The following is a 14,371-nucleotide window of genomic DNA, read 5'->3' as shown; positions in this document are numbered from 1 at the left end:
AATGTGTACTCCAAGGTATTTATAGTCCTCCACAATGTCAACACTGACCCCCTGGATTGAAACAGGGGTCAAGTGTTTCCTGGTCTTCCTGAAGTCCACGATCAGTTCCTTGGTCTTTGCCACGTTGAGCTGCAGATGATTCTGCTCACACCACGTGACAAAGGAGTCGACCACAGCCCGGTACTCTGTCTCATCATCCCTGCTGATGCATCCAACCACCGCAGAGTCATCAGAAAACTTCTGAAGATGGCAGATTCATATATCACTCTCCACTTGCTGTCTATCTGAGAACAAGGCACAACTTGCTATTGCAATAAACTATAATCTAATTATCCACACCTAACAACTCCTGCACTTAATCTAAAATAAAATGATGACAGAAAAATGTTATAGCACTGCCTTTAGTAGCCTCACACAGTTCCTACTGTTTCCTCCTCATGTCCTTACCAGGAATGTCTGGACAATGTTATATCATGAGTAATATTTTTTTTTAAATTCCATCTAAATAAAACACATGGGCAGCACGGTGGCACGGTGGTTAGCACTGTTGCCGCACAGCAACAAGGTCCTGAGTTCACTTCCACCATGGAGTTTGCATGTTCTCCCCTTTGCATGTTCTCCCTGTTTTTGCGTGGGTTCCCTCCGGGTACTCCGGCTTCCTCCCACCGTCCAAAGACATGCAGCTTGTGAGGATAGGTTAATTGGATAATCCAAATTGCCATTAGGTGTGAATGTGCGAGTGAATGTGAGTGCGAATGGTTGTCTGTCTCTGTGTGTTGGCCCTGCGACAGACTGGCGACCTGTCCAGGGTGTACCCCGCCTCTCGCCCTATGACAGCTGGGATTGGCTCCAGCGCCCCCCGCGACCCTGAAAAGGATAAGCGGAAGCGAATGGATGGATGGATAAAACACACACATGCACGCACACACAGTGACATTTTAGACCTTCTTCAGAATACTGTATATACTATGGGCATCATGGTGCTGATCCAGAATCTTTTTTTTTATTATTTATTACTAGAGCTACAATAATAAAGCAATGAGGAGGGGGAAGTAATAAATATGAAATAATGTCATTATGATGATTCCATTTGTTTCACTATCCACTCTGTGCAGGGGCAAAGCTTATTACAGTTTTAAACTGTATAGAGATACAATAATTTTACTGCTGTAAAATCCAAATTTTGTCTTATTTAAAATATAAATCTAATATAATCTGCTTCTTGATGTATGTTCTTTAAAATACAGCGTGTGTTTTTAATATATTATAATTATAATAATGCATAATTATGTGGACATGCATATTAGATCGTTTTTTAGTGAAATATAATCCCTCCAGAAAGGCAGGAAAAGCTCTGTAACTTGCTTTAAAACTAAATATGTTTCTAAATACTTTAAAACTAAATATGTTCCCTGAAATGGTGACAGAGCTACAGACCCATGACAGCCTTACACAGGTAGCCAGCAGCTATGACCAGCACTACTTGTGCAGTTAATAAAAGGACAGGTAATGTTTGTCGCGCTGTTGCACACACAGCACGCTCGTTTGTTTCAGTTCGTCAGTTGCAACAAGACAGCTTACCAACGTGTACATAATAAGCTAATACTCGTGGGTGCTATACACTACAGTGTACGCTGTACGCCTACTTACTGGTTTTGTCGCATCTGTGATGGTCCTGCGACCATGACTCAGTGACTTTATGTTTATGTTCTTTATTGTTATTGCTTTCATTATTATTCATGGCTGTTTTGGGATGGTTTGTGTCTGGGATTTTAGACACTGGGTTCTGGGTTTGTGCTCCCTCTGTTGGTCCCTGGTGTTAGTGTTCCCCTGTTTCGTCAGGTTAATCAGGTCCAGCTGTTTCCCCCACCTGTGTGTGATTTCCCAGTGTCTCTTTGTGTACTTATAGTGTGTGATTTCCTCTGCTCCTCGTCGCGTCGTCTGTGTTCTTACCCTGTGAAATCCTCTGCGTGCTCTCCCTGCTGTTCTCCCTTCATGTTCAGGTTTGCCACTCCTTTGTGTAGTTTTTCCCAGTTTAGTTGGTCCTTAGTTCTGTTTGCCATCTCCACTTTATGTTCAGTATTGTCAATAAATCACCTTCACATCTAAGGAAGCGCTGCGTTTGAGTCCTCCTTCCACTCTTCACACGGCCGCTGCCCCGGACCGTGACAGCATCAGTCTGTGTCTCTGAGTTAACTTGTGTTTCTCCTACAGCTCCGGACCGCAACAAATGCGCGTGCTCTTTGTGAGCTCGTTCCCGGCTCGTAACCAGCGCGTTCTGCCGTCAAGGGCGATCATTGGTTAAATGTGATCATGTGACTGATGCAAGCCAGATCCTTTTATTTAGCAAAACTGTGATTAATAGTTAAATATTATTGTTGAAGGGCACAGACAAGACTCCGCACGCACACACACATTAAAAAAATATATATATTTTTTTTTAAAAAGTTGCCTCAACAAAAGGGCACCTTGGGAACCCATCAGGAAAGGGGCGGGTGCTCAAGCCCCTCTAGCCCCCCCCTCTGCACGTGCCTGCTCAGCACCGCTCCTACATCGGTGGGGAAGAGAGTCAGAGTTTGGTGGTCTGGCGTCATGTCTGCTTTGGTTGTGGTTGTGGGGTTCCCTCGCTCAAAACGAGCATAAAAGTTGTTGAGCTCGTTGAGGAAGGAGACATCAGAGGATGCGGGGGAGGGTTTGGTGGTCCTGTAGTCTGTAATGGTCTGGAGTCCTTGCCACATGCGTCGGGGGTTGGAGTTGGAGAAGTGTTCTTCTACCTTCTTTTTGTAATGGTGTTTGGCTTTTTTGATGCCCTTCTTTAGATTAGCCCTGGCTGTGCTGTAGGCGTGTGCATCTCCTGACCTAAAGGCAGTGTTGCGGGCCTTCAGGAGGAGACGAACATCCCGGTTCATCCAAGGCTTCTGGTTGGGGTACATGGTGATCCGTTTCTGGGTGGTGACACTGCCTGTGGTTTCAGAGATGTAATCCAGTACAGATGAGGCGTACTGGTCCAGGTCTGTGTGGGTGAACATATTCCAGTCTGTGTTTTTAAATCTGTCCTGGATCACTGCGTCTGTCCCCTCTGGCCACACTTTAATTGTCCTCACAGCCAACACGTTCTCACTCCCAACTCGTCAAACGTGTGACGCATGGTCAGGCTCCCTCTGCTGCACTTATGGACGCGCAGGGTACCCCTCTCGCGTCGGGAATTGACGTGAAGGGTCCTCCGATTGAAGAGATTGCTGCGGAAGTGCCTGTTGTCGGTATATTTAGACATTTTCCAAATCACATTGTAGTGACGTATACAGAACACAATAAATTATATAATGTAAACAACTACCTGAAAAACAGGTAGAACGATGCTTTTGTATCGTTTATTGCATTTACGGAGGGAGTGATGTATGCTGGGTAATGGCACAGCTAGCTACTGGGTTTGTTCACCCGCTTCGGCTGTTATCAGTCCATACAATGGGCGTTATTAGCACAAATCAGTCCCATAGATATGGGCCATCTCCTGCTAGATTGTTCAGAAGGTTGTTCTCATCCATCCAGATGGAGGATCACTAACAGGAGCGTGGAAGACTCCAGAATCCACTCTGGCTGGAATCCGGTGGATATGCAGTGTGTACAGGTAAGACCATTTAAACGGACAGCATTTATAGAATGACCATTAAAAGTCAGCGAGTGTCAGTAATGTTAATGTGGTTATGTTAGTAATACACCGAGTGCTAATATAACAGCTTTAAGATGCATTTGTAGATATTATTACGTGTTTTACCGTCTTTATGGTGCTAGCTTAAAGTTACGGTGTAAACGTTAGCTTATATTGGAGTAAAGCTGTTACTGGTTAAACGATGTTAGCACAGAAATATTAGCTTCTGTCATGACTGATGAAGTTACTAGTTAATAAAGTTTTCAGTAAAGTGTTTAATCACAGCCACAGACTGACAGCAAATATCTCGATTAGCTTCAGTGCATCTGTAATAAATATGTGCAAGTTTCAGTGCTTCGTTTAAACTGTATGATACTTATACTGACCCAGGGTCAGTGTAAAATACAATCCTAGCTGTGTGAACAAAACCTGGCTCCTTTAATCCTGCATGAAAAACCTCAGGATGCAGGCTATTATTACTCTTTCCTGCTGACACACCTGCCACACCTGAGAGTCAGCTAGAAACTTACAGTGACGTGGACATCATGCAAAGACTGCCAGACTCTGTAATACTGTAAATGATCAGTGACTCAGGTTATCACTAAACTTTAAACGGCACCTCTGTGTCTCTGTGTGCTGAACATTTAGGATTGAGTCAGGCTGCATCAGCTGAAGCTGTTATTTGTATATATCAGTATTTTTTATTCAGGTGTGGGGAAAATACGTAAGACTGCAGTGAAGCGATGCACCAGACTAATCCCTGGCCAAAGGTGTCGTACTTAAATCAGACTACTGATCCAGCCACATCAGCCTTTTGTGAAGTCTGTTTAAAGTTGACTAAAAGTGAACTTCTGGTTCCTGAGAGGTGGACTGTGAGCACAGAAACACATGTTCATACATACAGCTGCAGCAAACTTACATTAATTTTAAATAGATTTGTTACTCTGATGTCTGTCTCTGTGTTAGTCCTCTGACAGACTGGTGACCTGTCCAGGTGTGCTCTACCTATGACTACTGGGACAGGCTCTAGCTCCTGTAATAGAAATTTTCTGTTATTCTCATTTAAAGTATTTAAGTGCTTATAAATATGCTTAGTTGTGACACTGTTACTGTTCAGTGAAAGTTTCTAAAACTAGATGAACTTACTTCAGCGTCAGCAGTTTGAGAAAACGACTCCCTTTACAGGTGCTGATAAGGCCAAGGGCACAAAACAGCTTAACCATTGATCCGTTAGGTTTCATAGCGAGACACATGAAGTGTGGTAGGATCAGTTTGTAACTTCCTCCCTCTTCCTTGGAATGCATAAAGGAGTAGGAGCACCACTTCTGTGGCAGCGCTGACATGACTGAACTGTGATGTTTGATGTGTGTTGGCGCAGTAATAAATAGCTTGATCACAGCTCTTTCTGTGTTGCAGACTTTATTTTAAAAATCCCATGACACCCCCCCCCCCCCTCCCACTGTGAACATGAATTGAATATTCAGAAGACATTTGTTTAAATAGTTCTACAAATCTGAGCTGTTGGTGTGTCCTTGGATTGTGTGGTAATAATATTAGAGCCTGCAATCTTTCTTACTGAAACTCTACTATGAGTCATGTTACCTGAGATTAATTCTATGTTTACCTGTCAGCCTGGACGAATGTGCTGTGTGAAGGAAATTAAATTAAAACAGATCTGAACTGCGTACATTTAAGGAACCTGTTCATATTTAATATGAACCAGTGATTTTTTTTGATCGCTGATTCCAAGAGAGTCTTTGTGGAAATCCTGTTTGGCTTTTTGTTATTTTAATTCTCTTCTCTGTTTTCCAGAACAGTTCTCCACAGTCGCTGTCCACATGGGTCAGTGGGACCAAGAAGCACTCTGCTAATGTGTGGACTCTGACCAGCAACATCCAGCAAGACCCAGACAGCGTTTTCTATCTCCCAGCTGGAGTTTTTGTTTGTCTGTGACTGGAGAGGCAGATTTTTGTTGAGCTTCACACTTGCAGAGGTAAGTCAGTTTGCAGAGATCCCTACCACCCTGGCTTTTATGTGCTAGATTTCTTGTCTGAAACAGTAATATTTCAGTGACTGCTGCTTATACCACAGGTTAACACACGCTACTGATCCCTGATGGGAGAATCATCAATTTTGGCAACAAAGAAGCCTGGTGGATGTTTGTTTACAGTCTGATGATGGGACATCATGCTCTGCATCTTCAAAGTTTGTCTCTTGATTATTATTCATACCCAGTAATGTGAAGTATGCTTATATCTACTATAACTGAACCAACCTGGTGCTGTTCATTTATGGAGGCTGTTGAGTCTGAATGTTGGATGTTGTGTATCTCGTGTTCTCTGGGCTTTGTTGTCCTCAGTCTTTTTGCAGGATCAGAAAACAAAACCAGGAGGCGCGTAAATGTTTCTTCTCCATGATGTTTCTTCAAATGTTTCTTCTGGATGATGATAAGACTGACACGGGATGCCACCTTTGGTCTTGTGATGAAGCAAAGCTCAGGAAGAAGTGGGATTAAATGGTACCCACATGTTGAGAAGGATGTACAGGGGCACCTGCAGCCAAATCCAAGCCTCAGGTTAGTTGTAGTTGCAGAACGCTACAGGACTGAGACAGCTGAGGCATCAAATGTTTGATTAAACGGATGAAAAAGAGAAGTTTCTTCCCTATAATTATCACTTCTTAAAATCTGTAGCAACTTCAAGTCTGTCAGCATGCTGAGCATGCTCAGAATGTGACAATATATTTTTGTTCAATATTGAATTTCTTTCAGTTGCAATTGTTAAATGAAAAAAAAAAAAAAAAAAAATATATATATATATATATATATATATATATTCTTATAATTTAGCAAACTAATTTATCAAAAAAATGTACATATATCTGTATTAGTGTTAATAAATTAATTTGACACCTGTATTGAAAATACCATATTGTATTCATACAGAATCAGTTTGGTATCATTGTTTGTCTGATTGCTGAAACTAAGAGCTACTTTGATCTGTTTAGATCTAAAGTATCCAAAGTTGAGCTCTGATGTTTCTTCACGCCTGTGTGTGATATGTGATTTCCTACATGCTGGCAGAGCAGAGCGGCAGTTTTTGCTCACAGATGGTGACGGTGTGGAGAGACGGTGGTGTTTCCTCAGAAGAACCAGCAGAGTCACTTGCTGACTGATGTTCGTCTGCACTGCACAGAGGAAATCAACTGACCGAGGTTTGTCCAGTGACGTGTTATGAATGTATATTTGTTTTATGCTTACAGATATGTTTTTCTTGACAGAGGCTCTGCAGAGGTTAGACAAAGAAAATATGTGCTTTACATTTTACTGTGATTTATTGAGATATTTGTTGCCTGATGTTCAGCAGGAATGGAGAAATAGAATCAAAGGGAGATGTTTTTGATGTTTTTGTAATGATGTAAGTAAATCTTCAATATTATTTATTTGCTTGGTTATATTAGGAGTGTTTCTGAGTGAGGGGGGAGGAGTCATCATCCAGGTAAAGTGACGTAGATCAGTGGATACACTTGTCTCCCCTTTAAAGGAGACGATCCAAGTCATCCTTAAATGTTAGTGCTTTCAAATACACAAACATTTTTAAAGGACAAAAATGAACATCCAACTTTGACTGTAACACAAAATAAATCTTTGCATGTGTGTTTTCAAACTCTCAGATGGGCAGCATATCAGTCTTGGACTGTCTAACCTGCAGCACTGAATGACCACCACACATGAGCATGTTCCTGCAACATTCAGCATCTGATCCTTCATCTGTGTGCTGCTGCTTTTGGTAAGTAGAGTTACCCAACTCCAGTAACTCTAAACACATGCCATCCATTTCTAACAGCCTGGTTACTTCCTGTCAGTTACTTTAGAAACCATGTGGTCACCTGACCTAACACTGTTTCTTTTTCTTCCCCTTAATGTTCAAGTGTCACATGTCAAACAGCTGGAGAGGAAACTACACCAGTGTACTGGGATGTTTCAGCAACACGTGCCAGATGCTGTTCCTTCATGGTGACATCACCAGAGACAGCCCCACCCACCTCAGGACCTCGCCATTGATCATGATGATTATAATGATGACAGCGAGCGGAACTAAGACTGTAAAAATCCACGACCAGAATGTTTCTTTCTAATTATTAATGAATACTGAGAGCCTCGTTCTGTGTTTTGTCTGTTTTGGGGTTGTTGTTTTTTTACCTCATTTGTTACTAACAAAGTTCACAAACTCACACAGTTTACATTCTGTATGTTTCCATCTTTACCAGCCACAATCTAACTGCATTTAAGAAAATAATCCTTAGAAATCGTCGTTTTTCTCTTTTGTAATTGATGATAATTCAGTGAATATACTGCGCTGCTTCCTTTTATTGCGTCACACATTGCTTTAAGTTTTTCAGTGTCCAGTTATTTTTTACTGCTGTTTGAATTCTCTGTATGTTTGACCCTGTAGACTGTTTGATGGACTGCTTGTCTTCCTGTTTGTAACCGCCGCCTGTTTTTTAATAAAGATTTGGATTTCTGACTTCAACACAGCCTCTGCGTGTCCTCCCTTTGTGTCCTCTTCCTCTGTGAATGTGTTGCATGTGTCACAGATTCATTTTATTAACAGCTTTCCCACAGTGAGTTGCATCAGCATTCATTCACAGCACATTTCAGAAGGATTCAGATTAATACAGTGATCTTACAGTCAGAATGATCCTGACAGAGTGCCACTGTAAATTATCTTTCATCAGGTAAATCAGGTAAGTTCAGTATTTCAAAGCAGGAGTTATGAAGAATCATGCTGGCATTAGGACTAATAATATGTACTTACAAAGTCAAAGTTTTTTAATTATGCTAGAATATTGGAAGACAATCAACTTTTAGTGTTTTCCGCATATTAATTATTCTGAAATAGAGACGTGACCCTAACTGTACAGAAGCACTAAACAACTGACAATCTAACAGACATCATTGGCCTGAGCCGTCATGCACAGTGAGTCTGATCCTTTGCTGTGAGAGTCTGACAAGCATGTTTCTGGTCAGTTTGGAAGAAATAATATCACAATGTTGATCTTTCTTTCCAATATTCCTTCTCTTTTACAACATAAACTGTGATCAAAGCTACTTATGTTCACAGCATGTAATAATACTGACAGTCCAGGGCATTGTGGTCTGTTGAGCTAGGGTTAGGGTTAGGGTTAGCAATTCAGACATATGTAATCAATATTAAACGTCTCTGACGTGGGCCACTGTCTGCAGTGTTGGGAAATCCATACCAGGCTGGAACGAGTCAAGGTAGGTGAGCATCCACGAGAAGACACAGCAGATGCATCCTACTAATACTGACAGGACCAGGAGACTCCAGAAACCGAGCATCTTCTCTTCAATGCCATCCTCTCCTGTCACCCTCTCTGCCCGCAGCTCTTTGAGTATGGGGTAGATAAGGGCGCAGAGAAACCCTTATTACTAATTTGTATTATAATTCAATTTTCATGAAATATTCATATTCAGTATTGGTCCTTTTATATTAATAACCACGTATCCACCCAGGCTGATGGTGGGGCAGGGCTCTGTCCTGGGATGCTTGAGTACAAGGTAACGTACACCCTGACGAGGTATCCAGTCTGTCAGAATTGTTTTCAATATTTGGTTCAAAAACATGAATGACAACAAAAATCCAACTAGGATTCTTGCATATGATGAATGAAGTCTGTCTTTGACTGTATTGTCCAGCTGATCCATCAACCCCCCAGCAGGTGAACCTTATTCATAACATAACACAGCAACAATGTAAAAAATGAAACAGCAACAGGCTAAATGTAAAGTGCATTCTAAACTCCTCTTCAATAAATTATATGCAAAGAGTCATTCAGGACTGTAAAACGTGAACTACAGAACCCAGAGTCTTCATCATTAAATCTCTGGTTGCTTCATTTTTCTATCCTATATCAGATACTTTAAGGTTAGGTTAGGTAAACTTGCATTCTCATGGTGAGGCAAAGTGCTTTATGTGTGTATGTGCGTGTCATGAACGGCTATAAAAGGCCTATAATTAAAGAACAAAGCGGGGTTTGAGTTCGAGTTGCGGCAGACTGTCACTACTTGTAAATGGAACGCAGCCTTCCTGCGGCGGACAGCTAATAACAGGAATCAGACGCGGTCCACCCGAGTCCACAGCAACCACCATAGCAACCGCCTAGCATGACCTTAAAAACATATTCTGTCTTCATAACTATCAAAAACGTGAAATGATTTGCAAAGTGTGACAGTGTTACAGCTGCAGAGAGCTATGGCGGTATCTTTGGAAGCTGTTTACATAGCTAATAATATACGATGTAACCATGGAGACAGTCACGTGAGCTAGCGGTGCACGTTTACTACAGTGAATAAGGTGATTGCGTGCACAGCGTCCACACGCTGCAGAGGGTAAAGACATTACTTCAATATTGTTTTATACTGATATATATTTGCCTTCTGTTGACCATCACCTCAGGTTCACCATCACAGTTTCAGCAGACAGATGCACACTGTCTAAATATGAACACATTCAAAAACTCATGTCTCAGAAATAAGCACAGCTGTTCATGTTTGTCATCAGAGTTTTATTTGTAAGAAAATTATAAGCTTCATATTGTGCATCAAATAAAAGAACATTTTACAACTCTGAGTCAACAGAAACAGGAAACAGAAATGTCTCTAATGTAGACATGTACAGTGTAGTGTAAGCATTAAAAGATCATAAAGGAAACACTAACATTTATGTGAAACTAATTGTAATAAAAAAAATGAACAGGTGGTTAATAGATGTAAAAGAAAGAATCTGAAAACAACACTTTTTTGGTCTAAGTGATCAAAGTAGAAAACAGAACTGATGTTCAAGAACAAACCGTAGCTGCACTAATATTACATATCGTTGTACTGAACAGACATGTTGCTTTTAAAACCACATGCAGTGTGTGACCGTGACTGTTCACTGAGACCATGAACGCCACTTCGCTGAAGCCTTCGCCTTCTTCTTCTTCTTCTAAATTGGAAGCAGAAGGAGCACGAGCTGCTTTGATCTACTGAAAGGAAAAAGCAGAACATCTGAGCTGAAACCAGTCAGCTGAAATCATTAAGACAGGAACAAATTCAATGCAGTGTCTCAGGTGGCTTAGCCTGTTACAACTGTTGATACAAGCTAAATACGGTTAACACACAGTGTCAGGGAGCTCCAGTGTGGGAACTAGTGGCTTTAGGTTTGTAGTCATTTAACTTTCATCCATTCATTCATTTAATTCAGGAGGAAGAAATGTCAGGTTGATGCAGGCTGGTTACATGCATTTGGTCCCATGCTGTCTTTAACTAAATGACTTGGTTCACTTTATGGCTGGGCTGTATGTGGGGTTATATCATGTTATTTGGGCAGGAGTTCCTGTCCCCTGTTAGGCTTAGAAAGTTTCTCCATAAGTAGAGTTTCTAACTCTTCTAGCACATCTGTGGCTGACAGCTTTTTGGTGGCTCTTTTTACCCCACACTGGTTGTGAGTGTGTAAATAGCCCCACTAGTTCTTTTGGGTTGCAGTTAACTTGGGAGGAAGAGGTAGGTCTGCCATGACTAGATGAATAACAATTATCTGGGATATATAAATTTCATAATGCATGCATGTATCTCTATAAACCTGCCTGAGGGCTGCCATTTTTACATTCAGTTATTTCTCTGTTGAATCTAAATAATAAATGTGTTACCGTTAAACTGACACTGGTCAGTGTAAATGGCTCATTGGGACACAGAAACCTTTAAATTAAACCCGATCACCTGATATCAAGTGTCAAACAATATCAAAGCTGTAAAAGATGTTTACAGTCAGAATTTATAAAACTATGATTGTAAATAAATTCAAACAAGTGAGCTTTTCTCTTTGTGCTGAATATCAACACTGTGATTTCTTAGACTGTAAGCTTTACTTTAGCACAACCAGTTGTAGAAGCTGCCACTCCAAATGTCTTTTGATAACAAGAAAAAAATACCTTTTCAGTCCACGGCCTGAAGTTCTTCTCTGACATCTTCTGCCATCAGCTTTGTCTGCTGGTTTGAAGACAATAAACCACAAAAAAGATGATTTAGTCACTTTGTCTGCATCATGCAGCTTGAATGTGTCGTGTAATGATGTTGAATAGCCGTCGTTATCCCTCTGCTGTGTCAGTAGGATTGTACTGTACAGCATCTCATTGATATGTGAGGAATGCTAATGTAAACAGACTTACATCATTAAAACATAAAGGGCAGGAGATATTTAGATATTTTTATATTTATATTACATTTTATAGCTGACGGATATTACTAAATAGATAGAATTTACTAAATAGCTGGATGAACATGAAAAATATGTCTATAATAACAAATGACCATGAGAGCCAGTAGAATTAATTCAACTGGACACTCAAAAGACGTCCTTAAATGCTCTTTAAGTGGCAGAACAGATGAACAAACAGTTAATCGCTTACTTGAGATGACATCTGCTCAGCTACTTTGAAAACAGCTTCTAACTGGTTCCTCCTTTAACAGGATGACTGCTCAGGTCATCATGCAGTCCAGCAACCTTTATGGTTCTGCTTTGATTCACCAGGAACTATTAGGGAAACTTTCCAGCGCCTCCTGTGAAAGACACAGGGATAAACACAAGCATTTATTAACATGTTCCACAGTCTTCCAGTTTGATTTTCTCATCCTGTGGACAACAACGTACATGGATGCAGGTTTATTGTTAACTTTTGTAAGGTTTATTTAGTGAACATATCCAGCTGCAGCTCCACTGTGATCCTGAACTGGATAAGCACTTACGAAAATGTGTCAATAAATGGACAAACATCAACTTACTATATTTATCCAAACAGACGGGACCAATAATGCTTCACTGAGTTAGAGACTTTAATGTCTCTTCTATGTAAGAATGTCTCGTGCTGATAGACCTGCAAACTTGACAACAAAGGTTTTTCAGACTACATGTAGCTGTCCTCTATGTCAGCTCACACATTTACATTCATGTCACACTTATTTCTGCTTTCCCATTTTATAATTATTACTTACATTTTGATTAGATACCTTGAGTTTGTAAATGATCAGATTACATAATTGGAATACAATGTATCCAATTCAGGGTTGCGGGAGGATGAAGCCTATCCCAGCTGATACAGGACAAAGACAGGCTGCCAGTTTATCGCAGGGCTAACACTTAAATGTTTGATATTTCTTATAATAATCATAATTATGACTATTATTTAAAGGTTTCTTTATAAATACATTTTGATTTTTTTTATAACCTCTAAAATATAAACCTGAGCTGTTTCAGATTCTGACCTCACTGCAGCTCCCTCTTGGAAGTACGTCTGCTTCTTGTCTACCCCCAGTGTTGACCGCCTGCCCTTGATATCACGTACTGTACCTGAGGAACAAAAAAGGACAAACACTTGCCTTCATTTAAAAGCACATTCATACAGAGGTAATCTATGGAAACACACTAGTTCACCCTTTGGGAGAAATCAGTTCCTGTGAAACATTTCTGTATATGAACATCATGTGGAGAATGAATCAAATGAGTTCTTCCGGTGACTCAGCAGTCCCACACTGACAAATGAAATCTAGTTAAACTATTAAGCATATTTGCTCTTCTGAAATCTGTGTTAAACAACAACAAACATAAATTAGTAAAAAAAATACAGCTGAGTAGAGGCTTTACAAACCACCAGCAGCCATAATGCTAAATTTTAATCTTCAAATGTTTCTGAGCCGTCTTCAACCTGCTTTTAACACATTAAAGTCCCACAGTCAATGCAGCCTGACTCAATCCTAGATGTTCAGCACACAGAGACACAGAGGTACTGTTTAAAGTTTAGTGATAACCCGAGTCACTGATCATTTACAGTATTACAGAGTCTGGCAGTCTTTGCATGATGTCCACGTCACTGTAAGTTTCTAGCTGACTCTCAGGTGTGACAGGTGTGCCAGCAGGAAAGAGTAATAATAACCTGCATCCTGAGGTTTGTCATGCAGGATTAAAGGAGCCAGGCTTTGTTCACACAGCTAGGATTGTATTTTACACTGACCCTGGGTCAGTATAAGTATCATACAGTTTAAACGAAGCACTGAAACTTGCACATATTTATTACAGATGCACTGAAGCTAATCGAGATATTTGCTGTCAGTCTGTGGCTGTGATTAAACACTTTACTGAAAACTTTATTAACTAGTAACTTCATCAGTCATGACAGAAGCTAATATTTCTGTGCTAACATCGTTTAACCAGTAACAGCTTTACTCCAATATAAGCTAACGTTTACACCGTAACTTTAAGCTAGCACCATAAAGACGGTAAAACACGTAATAATATCTACAAATGCATCTTAAAGCTGTTATATTAGCACTCGGTGTATTACTAACATAACCACATTAACATTACTGACACTCGCTGACTTTTAATGGTCATTCTATAAATGCTGTCCGTTTAAATGGTCTTACCTGTACACACTGCATATCCACCGGATTCCAGCCAGAGTGGATTCTGGAGTCTTCCACGCTCCTGTTAGTGATCCTCCATCTGGATGGATGAGAACAACCTTCTGAACAATCTAGCAGGAGATGGCCCATATCTATGGGACTGATTTGTGCTAATAACGCCCATTGTATGGACTGATAACAGCCGAAGCGGGTGAATAAACCCAGTAGCTAGCTGTGCCATTACCCAGCATACATCACTC

The 14,371-nt window shown here is 40.6% G+C and overlaps 2 long non-coding RNA genes across 4 annotated transcripts; one reads left to right on the top strand and one right to left on the bottom strand.

Moving 5' to 3' along the window:
• Positions 1–3,266: 3,266 nt before the first annotated feature.
• LOC147334920 (uncharacterized) lies at positions 3,267–8,181 on the top strand. Of its 3 annotated transcripts, none has more exons than XR_015128506.1 (7): positions 3,267–3,628; positions 5,462–5,642; positions 5,741–6,224; positions 6,732–6,862; positions 7,109–7,146; positions 7,322–7,437; positions 7,580–8,181. It is a non-coding gene; the product is annotated as an uncharacterized LOC147334920 (long non-coding RNA). The 3 variants fall into 3 exon arrangements; XR_015128505.1 differs by having other exon boundaries at positions 7,109–7,216; XR_015128504.1 differs by having other exon boundaries at positions 7,109–7,437.
• Positions 8,182–12,135: 3,954 nt separating this feature from the next.
• On the bottom strand, positions 12,136–14,371 carry LOC147334919 (uncharacterized). The gene is made up of 3 exons (XR_015128511.1): positions 14,133–14,371; positions 12,975–13,059; positions 12,136–12,272 (listed from the first exon to the last, which is right to left on the bottom strand). It is a non-coding gene; the product is annotated as an uncharacterized LOC147334919 (long non-coding RNA).

This window comes from Aulonocara sp. 'chitande type north' Nkhata Bay, linkage group LG3, assembly GCF_057382095.1.
Source record: "Aulonocara sp. 'chitande type north' Nkhata Bay isolate Kocher_YH1m ecotype deep benthic linkage group LG3, A_spYH_male_GT1.1, whole genome shotgun sequence".
NCBI classification, from domain to species: domain Eukaryota; kingdom Metazoa; phylum Chordata; class Actinopteri; order Cichliformes; family Cichlidae; genus Aulonocara; species Aulonocara sp. 'chitande type north' Nkhata Bay.
This window is presented reverse-complemented; position numbering and strand designations above follow the sequence as displayed.